Consider the following 6,710-nt stretch of genomic DNA (forward strand, 5'->3'; position numbering starts at 1 on the left):
AGGCCCCACTGGCTCCCACCTTTAGGGATGAAGCCCAAGCGCACTCGGAGCCTACTTTGCACAGGCCTTGGGAGGCAGGGATTTGACAGATGAGAAAACAGTGTCAGAAAGGGTAAGGAACTTGTCCAAACAAGATCAGAAAGGCTGATAACAGGAGGAGCCCAGAAGCACGTGGAGGCCGCTGCTCCCCCACTTGGCTCTGTCTTCTGAGGCAAGATTCAGTTTCCATTTCTCTAAAATGCGGAAGACTCTTTTCTTCTCTCACAGGTGATGACGCAGATCCAGTGATGGCACACGTGAGCCCAATGCTCAGCACAGAATAACCGCTTCATGAAAGTTAATCCCCTCCTTGTGTCTACTTCCTGATCCCCCTTCCCATTTCTTCTTCCTGGAACCACACCTCACAGGGAGGGGACACATTCCTTCCTTCATGGCATCTCTGGGCTTGATCCACTGTGTGCCCCTGAACTGTCCCTGGGGTCAGAAATACCTGAGCATTCCATCTGGGTACTTCGGTTCTTTGTGAGGCGGGGCCGGGGGACTCTGATCCCAGGGCTCCCTGCAACCATCAGCTCTTCCTCAGACTCAACTACAGTCTCAGAGGACTGCCCCGTGGGGGTCTTCTCCTGTACCCCAACTTCCTCACCCCCCCACACACACACACTTACATCCTCCAACCTGATGGACCCAGAGATTCAGGGAAGAGAGGGAGTTGGGCCTAGAACTCAGGACAGATGAAAACTTGCCTTGCTAATCCTTTTCTTCAGAACCAGAATGGAAATGATAACCAGCTCTTCCCTGAGCCAGGCCCTGACTCCTCTCCTCCATGTCACTGACCCTCACTTCAGCTCTGAAGAGATAGCCCATGCAGGACCCATTTGTCCATTGGATAGATGAAGAAATTGAGGCCCAGGGAGGTGCGGTGACTTGCTCGAAGTCAGAAACAATCTAGGATCAAAGATAGGATGAAACTCATGCCATTCTGACTCTTTAAATGACAGAATTACTTAAAAGACTATCAAGCTGGGTCCTACTATCCATCTACTCTCCATATTCCAGGTAAGTGATATGATCTGGAAGAAATGAGGGATTTGGCAAAGACCATGCAGCTAGATAGTGGGAGAGCCAGCAACAGAGCCCAGTTACGAACCTCTCGGGCCAGGGCTGTGTCCACAATATCACAGGCTTCAGGGTTTGTGTCTAAACCAATGGCTCCTCTACCTGAACTCCAATTGAAATCCTTCCTGCTGTCCTGGAGCTGGTTGTGACCACCAGTGGGGCTGGGCCAGGGGTGTAGGGGGTTGGTATGAGGGGCAAGACTGGACTCTGGATGATGAATTTTGAGCCAGGTGGGCCTGCAGGCCTCAAGGAGAAGAGGGTGGGCTGCAAGAAGGGAAAAGCTAGGGCTGTGGCAGTCCTAATATCCAGGGACTCTGTAATTAGCTTTAGCCCCAGGCTGAGAATGCTTCTGGGAGGGGTTCCGTGGGAATTATCTCTCGTTTGCTAAAACAGGTATCCTAGAAAGTTTCTGGGTTTATGTCTGGGGAGGGAGCTGAGGGAAATGGTAGCAGTTGCTGATGGTACTAATGATCAAGAGCATCTTAGTGGTCCTTTGGGACAGCCTTGCACACAAAGCACTTTCATGTATATTTTCTCATCAGGTCCTCCCAACACACCTGGAAGGGAGGTGTAGTGGTCCCTGTTATACAGACGATGACAATGATGGAGACAGATACTCACTGAGCACTTGTCATGGACTAAGTCTTGAGGGAGTCATTGATGCTGGTTTTGGTCACTTCACTGCTCTCTAAGTCAGAAGGGGCCTTCAAAGTCAACATGTCCAGTTCCCTACTCTCTTTTACAGCCATGAAAATTGAAGCTCAGAGAAGGAAAGTCACTGGTCTGCATGAAGTAGTGTGTAGGGAATTAGAAGCTAGAAGTCCTGCTTCCCAGCCATGGACCCATTCCATTGACTCTATGCTCCTTCCTCTGCTTTGTTCTCTAGAAATTTGAAAAAAGAGATGTCCATCTGTATAGTAATAATTAGTTAGTTGCAGGTATCTTACCATGCATGCCCTCAGCATCTTGATTCCTGGGTATTTGTATCCCCCAAGACTAAATTTTGTGTGAGCCAATGAAAGTACATCTAAGTCAGAGAAGATAATAGGATTGCTGCTGTTTGGTCACTAAGTTGTGTCCAGTTCTTTTGTGACCACATGTACTATAGCCCACCAGGCTCCTTCTGTCCATGGGATTTCCCAGGCAAGACTGCTGGAGTGGGTTGCCATTTTCTTCTCCAGCAGATCTTTCTGACCCATGGATCAAACCTAGGTCTCCTGCATTGGCAGGCAGGTTCTTTACCACTGAGCCACCAGAAAATCCCCTGAAAGTGTTAGTTGCTCAGTCATGTCCGACTCTTTGTGACTCCATGGACTATAGCCCACAAGGCTCCTCTGTCCATGGAATTCTCCAATAATGTCAACAACAAAACAATAACAATGACGGTGGTAATAATAATAATAAGAGCAAATCTTATAAGCTTTGCTTCTTATGTGTTTTACTCACAATAATCCATTTAATATTCAAAATATCCCTATGAGTTAATATACAAAATATATGAACAGCTCTTATAACTCAATATCAAAAAAATCCAATCAAAAAATGGAATACCTGAATAGACAACTTTATAAAGAAAACAGATCGACGCCTAACAAGCAAGTGAAAAGATGCTCATCATCACTAATTATTAGAGAAATGCAAACCAAAATATCAGTAAAATATCACCTGTTAGAATGAATATCATAAAAAATCTACAAATAATAAATGTTGGAGAAGAGGAAAAACAGAACGCTTGCACACTGCTGGTAGGAATGGAAATTGGTCCAGCCACTGTGGAAAATAGTATGGAGGTTCCTTTAAAAATTAAAAATAGAACTGCCATATGGTCTAGCTATTGCACTCCTGAGTATATACCCAGAAAAAAAAGGAAAAACACGAATTTGAAAAGATACATGCAAGCTCATGTTCAGAACAGCACTTATAGTAACTAAGATATGGAAGCAACCTAAATGTCAATGTACAGATGAACTGATAAAGAAGTGATGTACACATACAATAAAATGTTGTTCAGCTTCAGCCATAAAAAAAGAATGAGATTCTGCCATTTATAGCAACATGGATGGACCTAGAGAATATTATGCTTATTGAAATAAGTCAAAGACAAATACTGTATGATAACACTTATATGTGGAATCTAAAAACTAATACACATTAATGCACATGCAAAAGAGAAATAGACTCACAGTTATAGAAAGTGAACTATGTGAAGAGGAAAGGGAGAGAGGGAGATTAGGGATATGTGATTAAGAGATACATATTATGTATAAACTAGATAAGCAACTAGGATATACTGTATAGCACAGGGAATTATAGCCATTATCTTCTAATGACTTTTATTGGAGCATAATCTGTAAAAATACTGAATCACTATGTTGCACACTTGAAATTAATATAATCTTGTAAATCAACTATACTTCAATTTTTTAAAATTCCTATGACAGGTGCTGTAATCTTCATGATTTTGCAGATGAAGAAACTGAGTCATAGAGATTTAGCAGTGTGACAAATGTCCTATAGCCACTAACTGGCAGACTAGGATTATAAATGGTGTGATGTTACAAGTTTAACAACTGGGACTTCCCTGGTGGTCCAGTGGTTAAAAATCCACCTTCCAATGAAGGGACATGGGCTTGATCCCTGTTTGGGGAACTAAGACCACACATCTCAACTACCAAAGTCCATGTGCTCTGGAGCCCACGTGCCACAACTAGAGAATCTGTGCGCTGCAGTGGAAGATCCCACATCCAGCTGTCCTGGTTCTGAGCCAAGGGCTTATTTTCACCGCACCAGTCTCTCCCAGAACACAAAACAGGAAAAGAGGAAACCCACATCTGTTGAGGCTCAGAAAAGTGATGTGACTTGCCCACCAACACAGCTCATGAGTAGCAGATACAAGAATTAAACCCTAGTGGACTGACTGCATTACTTCTGTGTTCCTGTCTCACCTGCAAAGCTCAGAGGAACTATCAGGAGCATACACAGGAGTGTTTTGAGACTCAGGAGGTAGAACTAGGAGGGACAGGGGAACAAGAGCCCTGGGAAGTCAGCTGTGATAGGGTTTGAGGAAGAGTTCTAGTGCTCAGACCTGTGCTGCCCAGAAAACCAGGAGGTAAAGTATATTAGTCTCCTGTTGCTGCTGTAACAAACTGTCACAAACTTAGTGGCCTTAAATGTCACAAATGCATTCTCTTATAGTTCTGGAGGTCAGACGCCCAAAGTGAGTCTTAAGGAGCTAAAATCATGGTGTTCACCACAGGTTTGGTTCTTCCTGAAGGCTCCAGGGGAGAATCTGTTCCTTACATCTTCCAGTTTTTAGAGGCTACTTTGGTGTCCCTTGGGTTATAGCCACATCACTCCAACCTCTGCTTCCATGTTCACATCATCCTCTTCCCCTTTGACCTTCTTGCCTTCCTTCTAATAAAGACCTTTGTGAATATATTTAGAGCCCACCTGGACACCTCAGGATCATCTCCCCATCTCAGAAGCTTAATTTAATCACACACACAAACTCCCTTTTGCTATATAAGGTAACATTCACAGGCTCCAGGACTTAGGACATGGACATCCTTGGGGAGCCATTATTCAGCCTACAACACAAGGTCTCCGGAAAAATCCTCCTCAGTCAGCTCACTCTCCAAGACCTTTCCTGGTCTGCTGAAGTGCCAGGAAGCTTATCAGTATGAAGCTAATTCAGCAGGTGAATGCGCTTTCTAAAAAGTACAGGGAGTAGGTACATGAGACCCATGGTAACTTGAGGCTCCACCAGGGTTTCCTATCCAGACTCTACCAGACTGTGGGGCCTCTTCTTGTCTTTGTCAGTAACAGTAACAACTGTAAGAGTCCCCAGCCTCCCAGGAACACTAGATTAGTTTAACACTTGAAAATCAATTACTGTAATATACCATATCAATAGAATAAAACACAGAAACCACATGAGCTCTTACCATGTATTTCTATAGATGGAATAAACAATTTAAAAAAGAAATTAAGAAAAGTCTATTTATACTAGCATCGAAATAATGAAATCCTTAGGAATAAATTTAATAAAAGAAGTACAAAACTATACTCTGAAAGCTATAAAACATTGTTTAAAAAAATTACGATGATCTATATAAATGGAAAGACATCTCAGGTTCATGTATCAGAATAATAAACTCTGTTAAGATGTGAATATTTCCTAAATTGTCTACAGATTCCACACAATCCCTATCATAATCCCACCGGCATTTGGCAGAAATTGGAAAGTTGATCCTAACATTCATAACAGCCTAGATGGATGGGATGGGAAGGGAGGTGGGAGAAATGTTCAAATAGGAGGGGACATGGGTAAACCTATGGCTGATTCATGTTGATGTTTGACAGAAACCAATGCAATACTGTAAAGCAATTATCCTTCAAATAAAAATAATTTTTTAAAAAAGGAAGGGAAAAAAACATTCATATGGAAGTTCAAGGCACCTAGAATAGGCAAAACAGTCTTTAACCAATTTTAAAAGTTACTGCAAAACTATAGTAACCAATAATCAAGACAGTGTGTTAGTGTCATAAGGATTTGCCTATAATTCAGTAGAATAGTATTGATAGCCCAAAAATAGATGTTCACATTTATGGTCAATTGATTTTTGACAAGGATAAATTTTCCAAGACAATTTAATGAGGAAAGAATAGTCCTTTTTTAAAAAACAAAATTCACATTTTATTTAGGTTGAAATAAACTATACAAAATTGGTTTTTTCACCAAAAATAACAGCAATAATTTCTGTATTATTCCTAGATAAACTACAAAACACTTATTTTTGTAGGTTTTCTAGACTTTGCTTGTAAATCAAGATGAGGCAGTAGATACAGTCATGGAAAAAGACAGAAGAAAATAGACAAATCAGTTGTCGATATCCATGGCCTCTAATCCTTTCTTGACCATGAAATGGAAGTGTTCAACATATACCTTCCAAAAAGCTTATGAAGACGTAGGCTCAATAAAGGAATGTAAACAGCAATAACCAGATGTGGGACAACAATGGCAGGCTCTTCCATTCAAACTTTAACTTGTTGCTTTAACTTCATTTGATAAAGACAAAATCTACACTGAAATCCTTGTTTGACAAGCTCACACGTTTCTCTTACAGTCTGATAATTTTCTTAACTGTCCTTTACAGATTTTTAATAGCATACTTAAAACTTCTATTAAAAAGTCAATCATGAGCTTCACTGTAACATTTTACAAAATGTGTTCCTTCCTCCCATACCTCCTCTAATTTTATTTTTTCAAAGATCTGATAACTTAATACCTGACAATTGGATCCAACTTAACTAAAACAATTCCAAAGTGCCATTAGCAGAGAACACATAAAAATGTAACATGGTACTTTCAATGCTATATTCTGGAAGAACAGTTAGGTCTCCAAAACATGGGCATTCAAACAGGCCATTTAAACAGGCAAATTATCAATGACTAATGAACTCAACGGGAGGCCTACAGGTCAAGATATTCAGTGATTATGTGGCCTACCCTTACAACTTTTCTGTAAGATATTTTTAAATTTCTTATAGGTTTTTATCACATATAAGAGAAAGTCTAGGTTAAAAGTCTC

The sequence above is a fragment of the Giraffa tippelskirchi genome, chromosome 5 (genome assembly GCF_054371585.1).
Source record: "Giraffa tippelskirchi isolate mGirTip1 chromosome 5, T2T-mGirTip1v1.2.pri, whole genome shotgun sequence".
Taxonomy (NCBI): Eukaryota; Metazoa; Chordata; class Mammalia; order Artiodactyla; family Giraffidae; genus Giraffa; species Giraffa tippelskirchi.